The sequence below is a fragment of the Callorhinus ursinus genome, unplaced genomic scaffold, assembly GCF_003265705.2.
Source record: "Callorhinus ursinus isolate GAN/ISIS: 27379988/994484 unplaced genomic scaffold, GSC_fseal_2.0 scaffold79, whole genome shotgun sequence".
Taxonomy (NCBI): domain Eukaryota; kingdom Metazoa; phylum Chordata; class Mammalia; order Carnivora; family Otariidae; genus Callorhinus; species Callorhinus ursinus.
The window spans coordinates 3,351,993-3,373,272 of NW_027397141.1; the positions used below are offsets into that span (position 1 = coordinate 3,351,993).

At 48.0% G+C, this 21,280-nt stretch overlaps 1 long non-coding RNA gene across 1 annotated transcript in view; it reads left to right on the forward strand.

Moving 5' to 3' along the window:
• The window catches only part of LOC141371579 (uncharacterized), a 54,312-nt gene extending 51,575 nt beyond the window's left edge, over positions 1-2,737 (forward strand). Inside the window, exons 4-5 of the long non-coding RNA XR_012376652.1 lie at positions 882-1,051; positions 1,345-2,737. This is a non-coding gene — a long non-coding RNA (uncharacterized lncRNA). The remainder of the gene's footprint in view (positions 1-881; positions 1,052-1,344) is intronic.
• The last annotated feature ends 18,543 nt before the right edge of the window (positions 2,738-21,280 follow it).

Consider the following 21,280-nt stretch of genomic DNA (forward strand, 5'->3'; position numbering starts at 1 on the left):
GTAGACAGCGCCTGGGTCGTCGGGGATGTCCAAACTAAGTTTGCTGAAGGCCTGAAGAGGCCGTGGCCATGGGTAGAGCTGATGGCCCAGGAAAGTTGCGGTGGCCCCCAGGTGTCTTCCTGGCAGAGGCCGCTCCAGGGTGTCCGGGCTCTGAACCCCGGGCTGTGAGCCTGGACTTGCCCTTGCCTCCCTCCCCTTCTCAACACATTCATACACGCCACACACACCTTACACACTCGTGGCCCCACCCAGCGCACACAGTGAACGCTCACCTTCACACCGACACCCAGAGGCTGTCTTGCCTACAGACACGCAAGCTACACAGAGACAGACGCACGTGCTCTGCACATTCCCACACACACCGCTCGCCTGGGGTCCTGCAGTGCAGGCCGGCTGGGGGCACGGTGAGGCCGGTGACCCCCGGCTCCTGTTAGGTTGCACGAGCTGATCCCTACAGAACTCAACACGGCAGCGAAGGGATGCCCGTGAGGACAGGGGGGCTTGTTCCCCGACCCCTTTCTTCTGAGCTTTCCAAGCAGACCGTCCGAGCTTGTTTCCCGTGCTTCCCCGTGTGTTCTTTGTCCCAGGATATTCTCCCCGGCTGCCCACTCACACTTCCATGACCTGGTTTGGGGGCCACTGGCCACGGGTGGCCCTGGAGCATTTGGAAGTGGCCAGGCCACGCAGAGATGTGCAGGGAGTGGCCGGACCCGTAGCTTTTGAAGGTGTTGGGGGAATGACAGCCTGTGCAAAACCTCACAGGTCATTGGAACATCTCGATTTCGTGTTGAAATGATTGTATTGTGGATGTAGGGGGTAAAATAAAATACATCTTTGAAGTTAATTTCACTTGCTTCTTTTACTTTTTTTAAAAAATGTAGCTGTTGGGGCATTTCAAGTGACCCATGCAGCCCCCACTCGTGGCTTGCATCGTCTCTGACCTTCCCTGCGCCTTCAGGAAAAGGAAGAGGAAAAGCAAACATGGAGGGAAACGCTGAGCACGTGGTTTCGCGGGAGGCAGAGCAGAACCTGCCCTGTTACAGTTGCTTTTGTAAGATAATATATTATCAAGGCTGCTTTTCTTCTGCAAGAATGCACGGTGGGGGTGGGGCAGCAGCATGCACTGTATTGTATTGCTTGATTCATTTTCTTTCCATTTTAACTTTAATTCTGCCTAATTGCTGTATTGTGATCTCAGTTGGCAATCTTAAATGAACTCACAAGTAACTTTTGAAGAATCTGGCTACAAATGTTGGGTCTTGATGAAATGTAAATCACGGCAGGTTACTGTGGAATGTCCACCCGGGGCTGAAGCAACCCTTTCCTGTCATTTTCAAATTTCAGGTCAGCGTTTGGGTACTTTTCTGCTGTCCCTCTTCCCTTGCGAGGCGTTACCGCCAAGGTCCGCCATGCCACCCCTGCCTGAACAAAACAAACAGGAGAATTGAGCAAGAATTCACAGCCCCTGAAAATGCTTTCAGCTAAGCAAGGATGCAGTTCCTTCCAGATTCATTTATTCCTATGATTGACTCATAGCTTTGAAAATCTGTGGAGTCACACCCGGGTCAAAAAGATTGCAATAAAACATATTTGCAAAGATGTTTTATTTTAAATTACATATTTTTAAATGGTCTACATTAACATTTTAGAGACAAGATTTTTAGAAGTAAAGTTACAAAACTTAAAAATGATATTTCATCCTTTGATGATAGCAAGAAAGAAGACATTGTGCCGAGAATGTTGTTTATAATGAATTCAGTATAACTGTAACACGAAAATTCTACATGCATACATACTTGACACGCACACATTGTATTTTTACATATTTACTTTTGGAGTATTATATAATTAATGAAGAATCAATTCAGCACAAATGTGAGGTAAGTCTACTTTGCCAATCAATTGTAAGTATCTCATAAACAATTTTGGGTAAAATTTAAAGATTAGTTTTATCATAAAAGGAACTCTCCTGTCGCTCATTGTTAGTATGTCCATTAATGTTCTATTTTTTGGCTAAATTAAATTTAACTAAGGGAAAAAGAAAATGTAGAGTACTGAGAATGATCAAGATTTTATGGGTAAGCTAATTGAAATGGTTTATTCTTTGGAAAATGATATTCCTTGGAAAATATCACTCTTGTTATTTGAGGCTTGTGTTCAATTAATAAGAAACTAACAGAAATAATTACTTAATCTGACTGCCTGTTTTTGAAAGAGTTTCCAGGGAAATAACTAAAACTGTAGCATGTATCTTGCTGAGGAGCCCCCGACACCCCACTGGAAACTCAGGAGACCTCACTTTGGATGCGCAGGATGGCATATGTATTTTGGTATGACAGGTGGTTTATTTCCAGGATGATTCACATTTGCTGTCACTGAACTTACTGGAATAACTATAAGAAGCAAATTGTAAGAATTTAACCACTTGCTGTCAACTCCACGCCTCTACTTTCTTGGGATCATCTCGGAGTAAAAGAACCAAACGTGATCGACACGCATTGAGGAGAGAAGTCCAGGCACATGGCAGTGTGAAGATTCTACATGCTAGCAAAGTTCCTGGCTAACTCGTTCTTCGGCTTCCTTAATATGCGAATTGCGTGGCCTCATTTGCTCCATCATATTATAAAACTAGAGAGACTCTCATTCACTTTCCTGTCTTTCTTTTCCCCCTAAAGACGATAATGGTTATACACTTTCAAATATTTGCAGACAAGATATTCTGGATAAATAATCTAAGATTAGCTAAATTAGGTCAATGTCCATACTGGGCCAGTGAGATATGTCCCTTGTGTTCAAATTATCTGGTGTCAGCTACATTGATTGAAAAAGCACTACAGACCAAAAAAAAAAAAAAAAAAAAAAAAAAGTTATTACAAGATGTCTCAAAAACAGATAAGAAAGCAACGAAGCCCTCTTGTAAATGAGGGAGCTTATCTAGATTTTAATATGGTGGTAAGCAAATTGTACATGTTTTTGCAAGTTAGACAACTTATATGGGAAGCGGACATTTCTCAAGTTTCTGTGATTCTAAGCCCATCACTATAGTTTGCATATCCGTCCATTGCTCATGGGGTCTTTGTTCTTTTCTTCAAAATACGTTCCATAGAAAGGCTGAAATATTATCAAATTCGGGGCACATTGTCTGGACTGTTTAACTCCTTCTAAGATGGACAAGAGGCTGGTGATGCCGAGTACTTCTGTGTAAGGGCCCTTCCTGCTTATCTGTTTATTTTTGATACCTAACTTCAGGCACTGTTTCTCTCTGAAAAAGCCAATAATACTGATGAGATTCCTTGTAAATAGGACCGAAACGAGCATTGGAAAAGAAAGTCTGTGAGCCTTTCCTATAGAGACCACACTGCTGGAGTCAGGACCCTCTGCAAGTGATTCCGCCCAGCGGCAGTCGTGGGGGAGGGGAGAGCATGCCCCGCCCCCTTACCCATCCTCCTCTTGAAGCTTCTCTTACCAAAGCTTATGTAATTGTTCCTCCTGTTGCCATTATAATTCATTTACAATCACAAAAGAGATTTAAGATGTTGATAATTTGCTCTAAGTAATAGAATGGCTATTGGTAAATATATTTCAAGAACACACACGGACTAGTCTGACAACTAGGGATGCCATCCCATTTAAAAATCACTATTATTTAGACCATATTTCTGCGTGGCAATAACTATGGTAGACTTCATCTTCAGGTTTAAACTGCATTTCGAATGTAAACCTACTGGCTCAGGCAGGCAATAAATTGTAATGAAATAAAACCAAGAGGAAAACCCGACAGCCCGAAGCTGAACATTCGTGACCGCGCTCAGCTAGGACAGCGAGTACCTCGCAGAGGAGCCGTGACCGCTCCCGGACACTCGTGGCTGAGCTGCGGGTGGATATGTACTTGGGGAAAACAGCTGCTAAAACAAAAATAGAAAAACAAAATAAATCAGAGTTTGAGGTCTGGAATAAAGAATGTTTTTTAATTTAAAATACTACATTTTACATGAGGATGAGGGCTGATAACTGCCCAGCTCTGCTCACGGGTCTGGTCCGGGCAGGCTGACACTGCCCCCCCCAACCCCCCAGGGTGTTCTCAGCGCAGCGCCTGTGCTCCGGCCACCAGCGTGCGGCTACCACGCCTGTTTTCGGCAGATGCGCCAACGCCCCTGGCAGGTGTGCGCAGATGGGAGTCAGCAAGGCCACCGCCTGGTCCCTAACGCTTCACCCCCTTCCCCAGGTCCCAGAAACTCGCATTGCACCGTAATGATTTGACTTGAGAGTTTTGAGGGCTGATTCACAATATACCTGGTGTTCAAAGCACAGACACACTTCCAGCTGAAGGGTTTGCTGGCCCTTTGGCACTTCATTTGGTTTGACCTTTCCTAAGCTTTCTGGCTCTTCTGCATCTGGACCCCCATGTGCACCAGCACCAGGGTTTGTGTCTGAGGAGCAGGAGCAGAGTCCAGAGACCTCCTCCACACCCTTCAGCTCTTCCGGCGAAGCCCCCTTTCTGCGCTGAGAGTGGTAGTCCCCTCCCTCGGCTGCTCCAGACAATACACATTCTGCAGCAGCAGGTGGATGGAGGCGCACCCTTTCCATTCAGGAGCCAAGCTCCCGTTTGCCTCCTTCCTGAGCCGATCTGAGCAGGCCCAGGGCTTATGGCTTTTAAAAACTGCTATTTCATGTGCTTCTCTCTCAAGGAGGAAAGATGGAGCAAACGGAGGGAGCTCTGGCCAAGCTCATCCCGTGAGAGCATCTTCCTGCAGACCTGTAGCATCATCTTTTATTTCTAACCTGCAAATGTGAACAGATCCCTTCACTGGGGTTTATTTATATACTGCAACAGTAACTTTTATTTCTTTCCATAAGAAGGTAGAAGACCATAGGGTCAGAGTTCAATTTAATGGGTATTTGTTAGATATCTATTATATTCATGGTACTTTGCAAGGTACAGCACACAAAACTCAAAAAGATCCTGGTTATGATCCACGCTCCCAAGAAATTCTCAAAAAAAGGAAAAAAGAAAGAAATTCTGAACCACGTGGGGATGAGAGCAAATGCCTGAACGCTGCGCAGTCTGGCGATGTGGTGGCCGGTCACCCACACCGAGGGCAGTGGGCGTCTGCTTCTGGCGAGGTCAGAGAAGGCGTCCAGAGACTTCAGTCTTGAAGAAAGAGGAGGGAAGGGAAGGGCCTTCCAGGCGGGGAACAGCATTTACAAAGTGCAGAGTCAAAAATGAAAGTCACCAGGAGGAAAAGGCAAGCCGCGGGGGGGGGGGGGGGGGGGGGGGGGGGGGGGGGGATGTTTACAGGAAGGAATGCCTTAATCATTCTGGGGGAAGGAGGACTGGGAGCTGAGCAGTCAGGGAAAGCTCCCAGAGGGAGATGGCATTTGCTCGGGGCCACTTCTGGAAAACCTGAGTGGAAGGTAGCATCTCGGGCACAGGAAGCACGATGGGGGGGGGGTGGACAGGGTCTGCGGGATAGTTGGGGTGGAGACCCCCCTGAGTTTGGTTGGAACAGAAGGCTTTGACCACGTGAAGAGGGTGATGATGCTGGGGAGAGGTCTGGTCAAGCAGGGACCTGGAGAGTGACTCTGAGCAGATGCGAGATTTCCAGTTCTGGGCATGCCGCCGAGTCCAGGATATCTCACTGCTGGGGCCGTCGTAAACAGCATGGCTTGCTGTCCTCGGTCCCTGAGAATTGTCCTCGACAAGAATCTGAGAGCAACTGAACCCAGACAGAGACAGAGACCGAGAGAGACTGGTAGAGAGACAGAGATAGGTGGGAGAGACATACGCAGAGAAGCAGAGAGACATGAGGCCTGCAGGTGGAGAGTGCGGTGTTAGAGCCGCGGCGCTGGGGGCTCTGGAGGCAGATGGTCAGGATCTTGCGGTGACACGAGGCGGGGCATGTTTTTCTCACGCCGTTCAGCGGGGAGGCAGGCACGAGGGGGCCGAGTGCGGGGCTGCTGCAGCCGGAGTTTGCCGAGTGAGGGCTCAGTAGAGCGGCCGACCGCCTCCCGCGGGGCTGCCGAGGGCCAGGCCTGCAGGGTGGGAGGCAGGCCAAGGCAGATGCGATCAGGAGCCACAGGGCTACGTGGGCATGCGGCTTCTTGGAGAAGAACAGTTTCCCAGGCTTTCTTAATAAAAAAAAATCAAATTAACAAAATTGATAAAGCATAAAATGGGCTTTTATTTTATTTTATTTTTTTAAAGATTTTTATTTATTTATTTGAGAGAGAGAGAGAGAGCATGAGAGGGGGGAGGGTCCGAGGGAGAAGCAGGCTCCCCGCTGAGCAGGGAGCCCGATGCGGGACGCGATCCCGGGACTCCAGGACCATGACCCGAGCCGAAGGCAGACACTTAAGCGACTGAGCCACCCAGGTGCCCCTAAAATGGGCTTTTAATTAAAAGTTGGTGATAAAGGTACAAATACATGATTAATGCTTACATATTTATAGATGTCATTTGTTGATTTTTCAAAGAATTAAAGACCTGAGAAACGAATGAAACTATGGAGTTTCAAAGAGACATCTCAATACCTTGTGTATTTTGGCCTGGAAAATAGTACCACTTTAAAGCTTCATAAAGCCACACTCGAAACACCCGTGACTGAACAGTTAACACACACGTGGCGAAAACTATGTTGCATCCTTCATTGGTACACATGGAAATGGTGTCTCCACTCAAGATGAGGTTTTCCCTGCTTCAGATTTCACTGCTGGGAGATCAGAGGCGAAGTGGGGCTGGCGGGCGTGAAGAAGTTCGGCCTCTGCCCCGGCCCCACGCACCCCTCGCCCCCTGGGCGGCCGGGCGGCACTGCCGGCCCTCAGCTGGAGGACCTCCGAGGAGCTGCCGAGCCACCATGGAGGCTGCTTTGCATCCTGGCTGTGAGCAGAGCCTGAGGAAGACTCTGAGCGTGTGGGGGGCTCAGGTTTCGAATCCAAGCAATCGGGCCCCAAGGCTGCACAAGGCACTCTGCCTGGCTGCTCAGAGACTTCTGAGGAGAAACATGAAAAAGGAAGAGAAATGCTCGTCATCCATCAGTGCTGATCAGTGAGAAAAAATAAAACAGTGGTGCCCTCCACATTTTTTGGAGACGAAATCATGGGAATTTCTTTTCCCAAGTTAGTAGCGAGGGTCTGAAAATGGCAGGCTGGCCATGCCAGCAGACTGCAGAAACAGTAAACGCCATTGTCCTCAGAAAGAGAAAGGCGTGGAGAAGTGAGTTTGAAGTGGGTAGGAGGGAGGTGTGCCCGAGCCGGTCCTGGCTCCCTTCTGTCCTCTGGCCTGTTTCCAGCACCAGGAGGCCCACGTGGGCTGAGGGACGACAAATAACCTCATGGGAGGAAAAGGAGTGTGGGAGAGGGTGGGATGGTGGGTCACTAGCCTCCCGTGAGGACCGGCAGGACACCGGACTCTAGTCCCGCCAGGATGGGTGTTGGGTGCCCGAGGCCTGACGTGCACAGAGCAGGAAGGAACAGGACGCATGAGCTTTGGGGAGGGCCACCCTGCCCGGCAGCAGGGCAAGGGGATGACTGGTGTCCCCAAAACAGACATGTCACACCTTTGGATGTGGCCTTGTTTGGAAACTGGATTGTTGCAGATGTACGTGGTCGAGGTGCAGAGGGCCCTTCTCCAACACGACCGCGCCCCCATAAGAAGCAAAGACACAAGCAAGAGAGCCGCACAAAGTGGGAGGCAGGGACTGGAGCGGTGCATCTCTGAGCCAACAAAAACCAGGATCCAGGAGGAGGCCGAGAAGGCTCGGAACAAGGTGCTGCGAGGGGCCCCCGAGAGGCCCCGTTTTCAAAGGTGGGCAGGCATGCGGGGAACGCAGAAGGCGTGGTGCGGGGATCCACCTTCCCACCCCCAGAGGCAGAAAGGGGGGCAGCAGTCCGCAAGCCAGGGTGGAGGGGGAAGGAAGTTGTGTGGAGACGGCCATGCCTTTCAGCTGAGGGGCTCGCACCCTGCCATCTCTCTATGGCCCCCCCAATCCGGGCCCCCAGCTGGAGCTGGGCGGGTGGGGAGAGCACCCCCAGGGACAGAGACGGGCCCTGGCTGGCTGGCTCGGGCGCCTTCCCTGTAGAGGGGAGGCTTGGATGGTCAATCATGCTTCCGCGTGTGGGGCCGTAAGTGGCAAAGCGATCCCTCCACCTCTGAGGGGAGGGGGTGCCAGCAGGTCAGCATGGGGGGTCCCACGGGCTCAGCGACATCTCCCCCGTCGCGCAGTACAGGGGGATGGCAAGGAGGCTCTTGCATTAGAAGTAACCCTCAGAGAGCTCACAGCTCTCCATCTTACTTGGATTCTCAAAAGCGGAGTCATCGGTTACTTTTGTTTCATTTGCTAAGGAAGCCAGCGGGTCCTCGTGGGCCCTGACCCTCCCGCCTGGGCATATCGCATGACTGAGGCCAGCCCAGGTGCCTCGGGGAAAACCAGACCGAGCCGCAGCCTGTTTTCATGGCTCCCCGCCGCCGCCCCCGGCCCGCCTGGCAGGATGTTGCTTGGGGCCGCGGGGAGGAGAGACCCTAGAGCCAGCAGCAGCCGAGGGGGGACGATTTCGGATCTGACTGCACCGCCGAAGGGCAGCATAATCACCAGTCCGTCCAGGAGATTAGCTTCAGAGCCACAGTCAGGGGGCTGGGACCCACCTTGGAATTATTGTAAGCTAAGGCAGGGCTAGCACCTGCCGCTTGGTTCTTGGAGCCTGTGGGGCCCCAGAGAGGCTCAGGCGAGTTTTCATCCCAGTCTCCAGAGCCGGTCAGGGGGCTGTCAGGGACCCATCAGAGGCCGCCCCTTCCTGAGACCCCCTGGGAGCCAGGACGACCTCAGGGGCCTTAATGTGCCGGGCGGCGGGGACTTGCCCTGGGAGCGCACTGGCTCACAGCTGCGGGGGGGGGGGGGGGGGGCGGGGCACGGGGCTCCCACAGCTCCCACCAGGCAGCACCAGCTGCACCACCAGCAGCAGCAGCCCGTGGCCTGGCCCAGAGTGGGCTCCAGAGTCAGGCCACCATGCCGCTTCCGATGGGCGGGCCTCCAGGAGGTGAGGGCCCGTCCGGTCCACTCCCGGTCCTCCTCAGAACCCTCAGGGTAACAGTGCATGATCTGAATTTAAATACGAAGAATAATAAATGAGAAATGAAATCAGAACGTCTCATATACCAAGTGCACCCTGGCGGGGGGAGACAGGACTTCAGATAGATTCACGGACACACATTTCGAGGAGGGCAATTTGGATATTAAAACACAAATGCCGTGAGTGGCTTTGGGGAGCCGTGGCAGCCCAGCCGGCTGGGGTCAGGCCGCTGCACACCCCTGTCCCTGATCCTGCCAGCCACCGTCCCCCAGCCCCGTGGCACTTGGATGCCGCCTCCCATTGAGAACCTGCAACACGGCCCTGTCATCGTGGGCTTGTCCTGTGTTCTTCTGGCCCCTTCAGGACGGGCCGCTCGCCCCCGTCAGCCTTGTCTCTGCTGCCCCCCGGGGTGGGGGGGGCGCGGGGGAGGAGGGAAGGGAGTGAAGCCGGGATAGCGTGCTGGAGTAAAAGCCGGCTCCCACAAGGGGCTGTGGAGAGAGCACCGGGTGTTTCCGGGACGGAACAGAGCGCCGCACCCCTCACCCCCCCAATGCCACTGCTTCCCGCTGGGCCCAGGGAAGGTCGGCCTTCCCTCCATGACGGTCGGAGGCTGTCCCACAGACTGGCCCGCACGGCTGGTGGGAAGTTTTATTTTTACCGTCCCTTAATTTCTTTCCCTAGAAAGAGGACCTTCTGCTAGGATTGGTTAGGGAGGGGCACTAAATAAAAGATCACGAGCACTACAAAGCGGTTCCTCCGATCTTACGGGGTGGCCAACCCTCAGGAAGGCTCCGGTTGGGTTTTCAACATGAAATAGCTCTAGTGCTCAGACAGACACGGCCGCATCCGCCAGCAGGAGAACCACGTTCAGGGAAACCTGGCAAGGTTGCCAGCTGGCCCAGGACTCATCAGTACTCTCAGGGAGGCAAAGACACTGACTTTGACCTTCATACAGAGCCCTGAGGTCTTCGTTTTTTTCTTGGTAGAAACCTCCCAGCACCTAGTTTATAGTCGGAGAATCTGAGGCCAGGAGCTCTAACATCTCCAGTTCAAAGCCGTAGGCTATAAAGTTGTAAATCTGGGGGCAACATGATTTTCTGGTCCAGGGAAATGTGATATTTTACTTTTGATAAAAGATCCTACACCCTGCCATGGACGGTTCTAACTTGATGAAGTCTTTGGGCAGGGGGTGGGGGCGTATTCATGGGACAAACACGTGGGCCTCAGTGGGTCCAGTGACCCCAGAGACGTGGGCGTAACGTGTCACTTTTCTGGGAGTCAGTCTTCTTCTCCAAGAGATGTTTGTGCTTAGAAACTGAGCCATCATTCTGTTCTCTGAGAAGTGTTGAAGACAATTACTTAGGGATGTTCCAGAAATTCCCAAATACCAAGATTAATTATAGTCATTTTTAGATTTCATGAAAACAGTTGTTTAAGAGAAACGGCCATAAAACTGCTTTGTGATCGTGCTCAATTTATCAAGGTACACGCAAATACAGTATAATTACTGTGGGTTCTGGTTATTTGCATTAAGAAGTACTAAACTCATTTTGCAGCTATTTTGGGAAATAGCAGGAAGAAATGACTAATATAATGAATGACTTCTTTTTGTGTGCAGATTCTCAAAATACAAGCTCTGTGCTATTGGGCATCAGGTGTGTGTGTGTGTGTGTGTGTGTGTGTGTGTGTGTGTGTGTGTTCGGTGAGATCAAGAGTTTTTTCCTCTTTTTCATTTTTGTTTCTTTTAAAATCTCAGAAGAGAGCATTCTTTGGGAGAAGGAAGGGGAGAAAGAAGCTGTTCTAAGGCCATGTGCTCCTCGAGTGGCCCGTCCCGTGCCGGCAGGTCTTCGGATTCTTGGCATCTGGGGGGGGCACTGGAGACCCTGGGCAGCCAGGGGAAGGTGAGCTCTCAGGCGTGAGGCTCTTTCTCCAGCAAAGCAGAGCAGCACCATGTCCATTACCCTGTGCTGAGCCACGAAACAAAGGCAGGACTTTAAGACTCTGCGCAAAGGATCGAGGCTCTTTTCTTCTGCAGCTGTGTTCTCAACACCAGCCACGGCTCATCTTTCTTCCCTCTCCATACGCAGATGTGCCCACAATGGAACCATCAATTCTGTGCCTTTATTTAACCTGGAACATTACCATTTCAGGATTCCATATTAATGTTCATAAGGTAAAAAATAATTGATTTCTTTCAATCCAGTTAGTGGCTTTAGGAATCTTTTCCAACACTTACCTTGTATTCACTAATTATACAGCTTAAAATGGATATCAATAAATGTGGCTTTTGAAACCAAGGATGGATTCTGTAGAAGTTCCTTAGAATAAAGACACTTGTCTGGACGCCTCGGAGTACTCGTCTTTCATAACTGAACCCTCCGTCCATTCCCCAAGGGTCAGCGGGGAAGGAGACAGAGGACATGTGTTCTTGTGGGGACGACGTGGTCTACCCAACTAACACTTACTTAATTGCTTTGACATTGTTTTCACAAGTCAAATTTTCTTTTATTAATTATCTTCGTTTTCCCAGGTATTTCAGCGCTGAAAATATCAGAAAAGTCTTTCCCTCCCAAGCTTGTATTTCATAACATTAAAAGTCGGGAGGATGGGTTAGCCTGGTGATGGGTATTAAAGAGGGCACGTTCTGCACGGAGCACTGGGTGTTTTACGCAAACAATGAATCATGGAACGCTCCATCAAAAACTAATAATGATGTAATGGATGGTGATTAACATAACATAATAAAAAAAAAAGTCAGGGTATCACACTTCCAGGTAATGAATTGATGGCTCACTCTGATCCCAAGGCATTTTTCTCTTTTGCTTTTGCCAAGCAACTGAAATAATTACCTACCGCTGTGGAAAACAGAGCCCGAAACTCAGCAGCAACCCTAGCATCTCAGACTCTGTGAGTCAGCAGCTAGGGAGTGACCGGGCTTGGTGTCCAGCTCAGGGTCCCTCGGGGGCTTGTTTTCCAGACCTCAGTGGGGCTGCCGTCACCTGAAGGCTGAACTGGGAGACTCTTTGTAGGAGAAATGGCTGGTGACACTTCCGGAGGGTGATAGTTAATGTTTATAGCCATGATGTTTATAGAGACATTATTATAAACCAGGAAACATTGGAAATACCCTAAAGTGGTGGCTCTGGGATTCCAAACCTTCAGGAGGTGTGATGCACCCAGAGCCTCGCACGGCTGGTAGTGGGAGGGAATGGGGGAATGACTGTTGCAGAAAGCAGTTCAAGGGGCGCCAGGGTGGCCCAGTCAGTTAAGCGTCTGCCTTCGGCTCAGGTCATGATCCCAGGGTCCTGGGACTGAGACCCACGTTGGGCTCCTGCTCGGCAGGGAGCCTGCTTCTCTCTCTGCCTCTGCCCGTCGCTCCCCCTGCTTGTTCTCTCTCTATCTCTCTGTCAAATAAATAAATAAAATCTTTGAGAAAAAGAAAAGAAAAGAAAAAAGAAAGCAGTTCAAGCTGGGGCCGGCTCTTGGCTTCGGGCTCCTGGGGAAGAGGAGGTATGGTCGAGGACTTCGGAGCAAACGTGAACAGGGCAAAAGGCAGCAGTTAGAAGGTCCCCAGAGAAGTGAAGAAACAGGAAGGTGGGGGGATGGGCAAAGGTGGAGGGGGCCAGAGGTTCCTCAGTTTTATCCTCTGGGGACAGTGGCTCTGCAGGAAGAAGAGCTTGGAGCCTGTGGGAGGCTGACTGTGGATCACATACATGGTTACCTGCCTGCAAAAAAAATCAAAAACAAACCAAGAGAAATGTCTGCATCGAAAAATAAGAAGAAATCCACCACAATGTCAATTGTAATTATCTTTGGATAAGGACATTGGTAATTTCTCCTTCCTTTCGGTTTTAGTTTAAAAAAATTACAAGTTTAAATTTTTATAGGAAGAATGGGTCGAGGTTGAATTATCTTCTTTTTGCTGAAACATTTGAAAAATGCACACACATTCAGTGTTTTAGTGCACGGTTGTATGAGTTTTGACACATGCAAATGCGTAATCACCATCACACCTGGAAGACAAAACAATCCCACGCCCCCCCCACCCTTCAGATTTCGCTCATTCCGCCCTTTGTGGTCAAACCCTGCGCCCCACCCCTTGAAGCCCAGGCAACGCTGATGGGTTCTCTGTCCCCGCAGCTCTGCCTTTTCCAAGATGTCACGTAAATGGAAGCCTTCTGCTTCTGACTTCTCGCGCTCTGCCCGCCTCATCTGAGACCATCCCGCGCACCTGAGCAGCCTGCCCTCCCCACCCCCTGCATTGCTGGCTACCTACACTGCTGTCCCTTGCGGGAGCCAGCTTATTCTCCTAATTCCCATCCGAGGGTCACCTGAGTTCTTCCCAGTTTTGACCATTGCCAAAAAAAGATACTGAAAGCATTCGTGAACGTGATTTTTTTAAATGAACATTGGTTTTCATTTCATCTGGGTAATTGCAAATGCATAGGGGTAGGAGCACTCCATCTTATGGTAAGACTGTGTTTATAAGAAACTTCCAGACTGTGTTTCAGAATGGCGGCACCATTTTGCATTGTATGAGAATTCCAGTTGCCCCGTATCCTCGCTGACACTTAGTATTGTAATTACTTTTTTTAGCCATTTACTAGACACACTAAATATACTAAGAATAGAGGCTTCTCATCGTGGTTTTAATCTGTAATTCCCTACTGACTAATTGAGCATTTTCTCGTGTGCTTGCTGGCCATCGATACATCTACTTTGGTAAAATCTATGTTCAACTACTTTGCCAATTTTATTATTGGGTTGTTTGGTTTCTTATTGCTGAGTTTTGAGGGTCCTTTATCTACTCTGTACATAAGTCCTTTGCAAAGCATGTGATTTACAAATATCTTTCCTAATCTGCACTTGTGTTTTTCTTCTCTTAAGCGTGACAGGAGCAGAGCAGAAGTTTTTCATTCTGATGAAGGCCAGTGTATAATTCATTTGTCCTTTGTAAATTATCCTTTCGATGCTGCATTTAAGACCTTTTCACTAAACTCAAGCTCACAAAGGTTTTCTATATTTTTAAAAATATTTACAGTTTATGTTTTACGGGGCTATAATAAATCTGGCTTAACAGATAAAGGCTCTTTTTTTTTTTCATACAAAATCATATGGTTCCAGTGTCATTTGTTGAAAAGACTCTGATTTCCCCACTGAGTTGTCTTTGTACTTTTGTCCAAAATCAATTGACTATATCTGTGTACCTCTATTTCTAGTGATCTATGTACCTGTCCTTTTGGCACAACACTGTCTTGGTTCTGGGAGCTTTGAAGTAGGTATCAAAATCAGGTAGTTTTAATTTTGTTCTTTTTCAGAATTGTTTTGGTAATTCTAGTAAACTTGCCTTCTCATGTAAATTTTAGAGTCAGGTTGTATCTTCTAAAAGAATCCTGCTGCGGTTTGGACTGGGATTGGATTGCCTTGGCTCCACAAATCAGTTTTGGAAGAATTGACGTGCTAACCACATTAAATCTTCCAACCCATGCACTTTTCTCCATTTATTTGGGTCTTTGATTTCTTTTGTCAGTGTTTTGTAGTTATCAGCACACAGGTCCTGCACATATTTAGTGATACAAATACCTAAACATTTCGTTTTTCATGTTACCATTGAAATGGTAGGGTTTTTTTAATTTTTAAGAAAATTTTAAAAATTCCTTATTTAAATTCAATTTAGTTAACATATATATTCTGTATTACTAGTTTCAGGAGTAGAATTCAGCGATTCATCACTTGAATGCAAACACCCAGTGCTCATTCCATCACGTGCCCTCCTCAATGTCCATCACCCAGTTACCCCTTCCCCCCACTTCCCTCTCCCCCCAGCAACCCGCAGTTTGTTCTCTATATTTAAGAATCTCTTATGGTATTCTCTCTCTCTGTTTTTATCTTTTCTTTTTCCTTCCCTTCCCCTATGTTCATCTGTTTTCTTTCTTAAATTCCATGTATGAGTGAGATCATATGATAATTGTCTTTCTCTGATGACTTATTTCACTTAGTATAATACCCTTTAGTTCCATCCGCGTCGCTGCAAATGGTAAGATTTCATATTTTTTGATGGATGAGTAATATTCCATTGTATAGATATCCCACATCTTCTTCATCCCTTCATCTGTCAATGGACATCTGGGCTTTTTCCACAGTTTGGCTGTTGTGGATGTTGTTGTTATAAGTATTGGGGTCATGTACCTCTTTGAATCACTATGTTTGTATCCTTTGGGATAAATACCTAGTACTGCTGGGTCATAGGGTAGTTCTATTTGTAACTTTTTGAGGAACCTCCATACTGTTTTCCAGAGTGGCTGCACCAGCTTGCATTCCCACCAACAGTGTAGGAGGGTTCCCCTTTCTCCACATCCCCGCCAACATCTGTCGTTTCCTGACTTGTCAATTTTAGCCATTCTGACTGGCATGAGGTGGTAGCTCATTGAGGTTTTAATTTGGATTTCCCTGATGCCGAGTGATGTCGAGTATTTTTCATGTGTCTGTTGGCCATTTGTAGGTCTTCTTTGGAGAAATGTCTGTTCATGTCTTCTGCCCATTTCTTGACTGGATTATTTGGTTTTTTGGGTGTTGAGTTTGATAAGTTCTTTATAGATCTTGGATACCAGCCCTTTGTTTGTTATATCATTTGCAAATATCTTCTCCCGTTCTGTAAGTTGTCTTTTAGTTTTGTTGACTGTTTCCTTTGCTGTGCAGAAGTTTTTATCTTGAAAAAGTCCCAATAGTTCATTTTTGCCTTTGTTTCCCTTGCCTTTGTAGACATGTCTAGCAAGAAGTTGCTGCAGCCGAGGTCACAGAGGTTGCTGCCTGTGTTTTTCTCAAGGATTTTGGTGAATTCCTGTCTCACATTTAGGTCTTTCATCCATTTTGAGTCTATTTTTGCATGTGGTGTAAGGAAATGGTCCAGTTTCATTCACCTGCATGTGGCTGTCCAATTTTCCCAACACCATTTGTTGAAGAGACTGTCCTTTTTCCATTGGACATTCTTTCCTGCTTTGTCAAAGATGAGTTGACCATAGAGTTGAGGGTCCATTTCCGGGTTCTGTATTCTGTTGCATTGATCTATGTGTCTGTTTTTGTGCCAGTACCATACTGTCTTGATGATTACTGTTTTGTAATAGAGCTTGAAGTCCAGAATTGTGATGTCATCAGCTTTGGTTTTCTTTTTCAACATTCCCCTGGCGATTCGGAGTCTTTTCTGGTTCCATACCAATTTTAGGATTGTTTGTTCCAGCTCTGTGAAAAATGCTGATGGTATTTTGATAGGGATTTCTTTGAATGTGTAGATTGCTCTGGGTAGCATAGATATTTAACAATATTTGTTAGTTTTAAAGTTTTATTCTGGGGCGCCTGGGTGGCTCAGTCAGTTAAGCGTCTGCCTTCAGCTCAGGTCATGATCTCAGTGTCCTGGGATCGAGCCCCGTATCAGGCTCCCTGCTCAGTGGGGAGCCTGCTTCTCCCTTTCCCGCCCCACTCATGCTCTCTCTCACTATCTCTGTCTCACTCTCTCAAATAATAAAATCTTTAAAAAAAATTTAAAAAATGAAAAGTTTTATTTCTAGTTGTTTATTTCTAGTATATAGATGTACAGTTGATTTTTTTTTTTTTTTTTTTTTTTTTTTGTATTTTGACTGTGTATCCTGTGACCTTGCTCCACTCAGCTAGGACCTTTATGTAGATTCCACAGGACTTGCACTGGAGATGACCATGTCCTCTGCAAATAAAGATTGTTTATTTCTTCCTTCACAATCTGCAGGTTATATTTCTTTCCTTTGCCTGGTTTCAACGGCAAGGATTTCCAATATGATGTTGAATAGAAAACAAGTGGTGAGACAGATAATCTTACTTTGTTCCTGTTTTATGAGGGAAAGCACTCTGTCTTTACCCTTAGGTATGACGCAAGCTATAGGTTTCTCACAGATTACCTTTATCAGATTAAGGAAGGTCCCTTTTATTCCTAGTTGGCTGAGGGTTTATATCAAGCATGGGTGTTGCTTTGTCTGCACCTAATGAGATAATCATGTGAGTTTTCTTGTTTTGTTTGTTAGTACAACAGCATGTTTATTGATTTCTAAATGTTGAGCCAGCCTTGCATTCTTGGGATAATCCCACTTGGTCGTGATATATTGTTCTTATTATAAATTGCCAAATTTTATTTACTATTTTTTTCTTTTTCCTTTGTTTGTTGTTTGCCGAGGACTTTTAATGTCCATGAAGAATATTGGTCTGCAGTTTTCTTAATATCTTTGTCTGTGTTTTGTATCAGGGTAATGGTGACCTCACAAAGTGAGCTGGCAAAGACCCCTACCTCTTCCATTTTCTGAAAGAGATTGTGTAAATCGGTGTCATATTTTGCTTAGATGTTTGATAGAATTTTCCAGTGAAACTATCTGAACTTAGAGGGTTATTTTTTTTAAGTTTTCAAGTATGAGTTCAATTTCTTTAATAGATATGGAGCAATTAAGTTTACCTCTTTCTTTTTGAGTGAGTTTTGGTTGTCTTTCAGGAAATTGGTCATTTCATCTAAGCAATCAGGTATGGTTAAAGAGTTGTTCTCAGTATTTCCGTATTAGTTTTTTTTTTTTTTTTTTTTTTTTTAGTTTGTGATGTCTCTTGGCCTCTGGTGACAGCCTCTCTCTTCCTCCTGATGCTCATCACTGTATCTTATCTCTTCTTCTCTTGGTCAGTCTAGCTAGGATCTTATCACTTCACAGATCTCTCCAAAGAACCAGCTACTGGTTTCATTAGTTGCCTCTATGGCTTTCCATTTTCATTCCATGGATGTCTGCTTTATTATTTTCTTTCCTCTGTTCGCTTTGGTTTACTTTGCTCTTATTTTTCCAGCTTTGTAAGGTGGGTAGCTAGAATCGTGGTTTGAGACATTGTTTATTTTTAGATGTGAACATTTACATCTTATACTCTTGGTCTAAGCACTGCACCAGCTGCTTCACTCTATTTTTGATATGTTGTGTCTTAGTGTTTATTCCGATAAAAATATTTTCTAAGTTTCCTTGATAGTGTCTTCTTGACCTATAGCTTATTTAAAAATGTGTTGTTTAATATTCAAATAATCGGGAATTTTCCAGGTATCTTTTTGTTATTGACTTCCTTTTTTTTTTTAAGATTTATTTATTTATTTATTTATTTATTTATTTATTTATTTTGAGAGAGAGAGAGAAACAGCGTGTGTCTGCCAGTGTGGGGAGGGGCAGAGGGAGAGGGTAAGCAGACTTTTTGATGAGCATGGAGCTCAATCCCAGGACCCTGAGATCATGACCTGCGCCGAAAGCAAGAGTCGGACACTCAACCGGCTGAGCCACCCAGGTGCTCTCTGACTTCCTCCTTAATTTCGTTGTGTTTAAACACTACAATTTACATGGCTTCAATTCTTTTAAATTGTTAAAGGTGTTGTTACTTGCACGTGGCATGAGCTGTCCCGTGGACGCTCCATGTGGCACTGCTCTGTGATGCCCTCTAGCACTCGGGAAACGTCCTGTCTGCTCTGTCTGCTAATCACTCTGTCATCTCAGGGCTGATGTCCTTTGGTTGTTTTCCCCTTTGAAAATGGGCCAGATTTAGTTTGCTCTTTGTATGTCAAGCAAGCTTGGATTCTCTCCTGGACACTTTGAGTGATGCATCCTGAGACCCTTGATCTTGTAGAAATCTTCTTGAGGACATTGATTCTGGCTGATTTGTCTCAGCAGGCAGTCAGCCTGGTTAGGTGCACATGCAAATTCCTCCTGACTTTTATGGATGGTGATCCCAATGCCAGCAAGGTTTGCAAAGCCTGTGTGGTGCTGCTGGGGGGCCTGCCCTCTCATGCATGACAGTGGTGCTTTATGTCACGGCTCACTTTCCCTAGACCTTCCTTCCTAGGCTTCTGGTGTGTTGCCAACATGTGAACTTCATAAAGAATTGGGGAAACACTTCTCCCCCCTGGGATTTCTCCCATACTTGGCAACATCTAATGGTCCCTTTTCCAAACGCCTCCGGCCAGATAAATGGGATTCACTCAGAATTTCTCTAGAATTTTGGCTGTTTCAGGGCCAAAGAACAATAGGAAAGAGAGAGAAAGATATAACAGGGATTTCTTTTATTCTTCATAGAACAGAGTCCTTTCCCCTGGATCCTGCATCCACAGAGATGGGTTTTCTCTTGGGATCTTAGGTGATGACACCATTACTGTGCCCGTGTAGATCCAAGGTGGGGCTGGCCTCAGGGTGGGGCCAGAAGGGAAAAATACATAGAAAATTGAGATCATCCCCAGAGCATCTGGCTCACAAGGCTGACTTCTGCCCGTTCTCTGGAAAAAACCCTGGGTTTCTCCTGAGTTTTGCTGCACACGCCTGGCAAGTGAGGAGGTCCCCAGGGAGTGCACCCGTGAGTCAAAGCTGACAGATTCGGAGAGGAAAAGAGGCACCAGAAATCTCACCACCGACATGGCGATTCAGCGTGCAGGTTTTCCCCAGCCTGCCTTCTCGTGGTCGCTGTCAATGGCCAGGTCACTGCGTTTGGTATGTTGTTCCGCAGTGTCCAGTTCACCAGGGGACCCGAGGCAACAGTGCCTCGGTACCTTGTGGCCAGCAGAAGCTCACTTATTTTTTGGCCTTTTCTCACTTTCCAACACAAAAAGCTATTCTGAGTTCAAGACCTAAAATCAGATTTTCTCCAAGGAATCTCACCTCCTTTGACAAGAGTTTATGGGAGCAGATCTGGGTGGTCGGGCACTCACTGCTCGTGGCATGTGGTGCTTCCAGGAGCGTGTACTGGCTGGAGCCGGGGACCGAAGTTTGGGCTCATACTGGCCCCTGCAGCGTGAAGGTCCCTGCAGACCCCTCAGCTTCTCCGCTCCACACCCCGCTCCATCCCTCCCCACACCCCTGGCTCCCAGATTCCAAAGGATCTGCTCACCTGCTCTAATCACCAATGGATGCAAACCCATTCAGAACCAGTATGTCGGTAGGAACCCACAAAGCAAAGGTCAGCATTCCTTTGCAGCTCTTTTTGTCATGCGTGGTTTAAAACTAGAAAACACACACCAGGTGCTGTGAGAAATCTCAACCCATTCTCCTCCTCCCGCCTGATTTCCACTCACCCCAGAGACAAATGTTTTTGTTTGGTTGGCTTCTCCAGCCTGGGTTTCTTTTTACAAAATAAGTGTGCGTGTGTGTGCGCGTGTGTGCGTGTGTGCGCTCGTGTGTGCGTGTGCGCGTGTGTGCGCGTGTATGTGTGTTGTTTCTACTTCTTTCTCATAGGAAAGGTAGCAGATGTGTATATGCTTTGACACCTTGCCCTTCCCTGAGCAGCCTGCGCTGGAAATCCCTCAGGGCACCTCACGGAGGGTCATCGGGGTATGGCCTGGGGGCTGCTGCAAGGCCCCCGGGCCGGGCCACACACGACTGGCTCTCTGTCCCATCCTGGCAACAGGCCTGAGTCGCACCAGGGTGACTTCTTACCATGGCGGTAAAACCCCTGCTCTGCCTTCTCCTTTGCCAGGTGGGGCCGTGGCGGTCTTCCCTCCTTCCCTCCTCTCTCTATCGTGGGTGGGAAATTACAGAAATCCAGACCACGCCGGCCATCTCTGCCCCACTGCTTGGCCCTCTCGCCTCATCTTGTTCATGTCCTTCATTGATTTGTCCCTGAAGAAACACACTAAGTCCTGGGCTATACCGGCGTCTATTTGCCCATCTCCCATCACGAGCCCCCAGGGAGGCCCGATGCCCGTGGGAAAGCGCCCCCAGCACTCAGAGCCGTGTGGTCCCTGAGGACACGCTAAGGAAGCCCCAGGACTGGAGGCCGGTTGTGCAGCCGGAGAGCTGACAGTGCGAAGGATCCCGGATTGCTGGGCGGGACGCAGGCTGAGCGGCAGGCTCCCGGGGCTCTGAAGCCTCCGCAGCTTGCAGGAGGCGGCGGCGTGGACGCCACCTGGCCACGGGGGAGAGGACACGGCGCAGGGCTCTTCGAGCTGCGCGCCTCGCTCTCCATCTGCGCGTGCTGGTCTTCGCTCCGGCCGCTCTACCCGCAGACACACTGTGCCCCCAGGCACGTGGTCTCTGGCTGATCCTGCACCCGGACTCGGGGTCTTTCCCTGGACACTGGGCGGCCTGCCCGTGCAGCGCCTGGTCGGTCACGGTGCAGCACCCTGCCCTCCGCCTCCCTGCTGCTGGGCTCTGTCCTGCGTCCCTGCTTGCATCCTCCAACCCCTCCCAAC